Source organism: Drosophila guanche, unplaced genomic scaffold (assembly GCF_900245975.1).
Source record: "Drosophila guanche unplaced genomic scaffold, DGUA_6, whole genome shotgun sequence".
NCBI classification, from domain to species: domain Eukaryota; kingdom Metazoa; phylum Arthropoda; class Insecta; order Diptera; family Drosophilidae; genus Drosophila; species Drosophila guanche.
Genome location: NW_022995744.1, coordinates 11,977,997 through 11,979,622, shown reverse-complemented (window position 1 = coordinate 11,979,622; position 1,626 = coordinate 11,977,997). Strand labels below are relative to the sequence as shown.

The 1,626-nt window shown below is 43.9% G+C and overlaps 1 long non-coding RNA gene across 1 annotated transcript; it reads left to right on the top strand.

Annotated features, from left to right (window-relative positions):
* Positions 1 to 420: 420 nt before the first annotated feature.
* LOC117580173 lies at positions 421 to 1,205 on the top strand. Its single transcript, XR_004573539.1, has 2 exons — positions 421 to 696; positions 777 to 1,205. It is a non-coding gene; the product is annotated as an uncharacterized LOC117580173 (long non-coding RNA).
* The last annotated feature ends 421 nt before the right edge of the window (positions 1,206 to 1,626 follow it).

The following is a 1,626-nucleotide window of genomic DNA, read 5'->3' as shown; positions in this document are numbered from 1 at the left end:
TTGATCAATGGGAGAGGGGGAGGAGTAGTAGGAGTGAGCGGAGACTACAGAAGAAGCTGTTGGTAGAAGCTGGTAGAGGGGTGGCGCAGGCGAAGCGACTGCAAAAATTGTTTAATTATAAAATGCTAAAAAAGAAAAACAACAGCAAAACACATTCAGCGCAAAAGCAAAAGCAGCGAGGGAGAGAGTGAGTGAGTGAGAGACAGAGATAAAGTTTTTTGTTGAAGGACACACACGGTCTTTAAAAGTGAGTAATGCACTGGAGGTTGTTGACTCTCGATTCGATCGTTGTTCCCATCCCCCCGCTCCACCTCTAGCTGGAAGCTCTTTCTCTCTGGATCTCAGTCGCTTTTGCTGTTGTTGTTCCTCTGTTGCCAGCGTCGTCGCAGTCCTACACTTATTTTGCACTGTCCGCTGTGGCTGCACACACATGCATAAATTCATATATGATGTGCGTGTATTTGTGAAGATTCTTTTGTTATGCGTTTTTATTTTTTTGGGACTGTTGTTGTTGCCTGTATGATTTTGTTCACGAGTGTGTCTGTATCTCCTGTGTGCATGTGTGTGTGAGTGTTGTACAAAGTCAAAGTGATTAAAATTTATGCGCAATTTATTTTGCATTCAACAACAGCTAAAAACTGAGCTAAAAACACAGCAACAGCATTATGGTTTAGCGTTAATTGAACGGCCTGTCAGGTATGTGATTACAACAACAGGTTATCGATTTGTGTTAATCTGGATATGGAAAATTACTGTCTTCCTTCCTTCCTTTCCAGCATTATTCATAAGTATGCTCATTCGCATGTGTTCCGGATCAATCATCAAATACGCGACGGCAACGGCCACCACGCCACCCAGTGATTGACTTCTTGGCAACTGTACGAATGTCGCATGACAACAACGACTGCCCCTGCTGCCCGCCATGTCCGTGATGCGGATACGGGTGCGGGTGCTGCAAATTGACTCAGAAGTTAATATTTCTGTTTTATTTTTATGCGGTGTTTTTTTTTGTGAGAGGGAGTTGGGGAACTGCAACATGCGGTTAAATGTTGACACCCAGCAGACGCCACAGTCAACCGCAAAACACGCGGCAGCGGGTCCTGCAAGACAAAAAAACCACAAAAACACGTAATGAGTGGGCAAACCATTAGGGTGGATATTTCCTGGTTGGGTTTTAAAAATAAAAAATTATTTTGCAGAATTTATGAAATTGTTTTGTTGGTGTTTTTCAATATTTAGTTATTAAATATTATTATTCATTCTTCTTGGAGAATGATATGTAAGAGCATCAATAATGTCCACCCTAATCGCGTGCAGCCAGCCAATCTCCAGATGCGCGCAATATGGTGCTCTTCTCTGCTCTTCCCTGGCTATGCCATCGTCAGGGACACAGTTGCAGTCGCTGCAGTTGTTTTTGTTGCTTTTTCATGTGGCTTTCGCTGCTGCTTCTGGTGCGGTTTCTGTTGCTGCTGTTGTTGTTGCTGTTGTTAATCGTCTTGACAGCGCAGTCACATTGTGCGTGCTGCTCCAAGGCCAGTGCAATATTTTACACAAGTGACATCGTTCTCCTCTCCTTGGCACCTCTCTTTCTCTTGCGCTTCGCTACAGTGGCGGGGCTGTTTATTT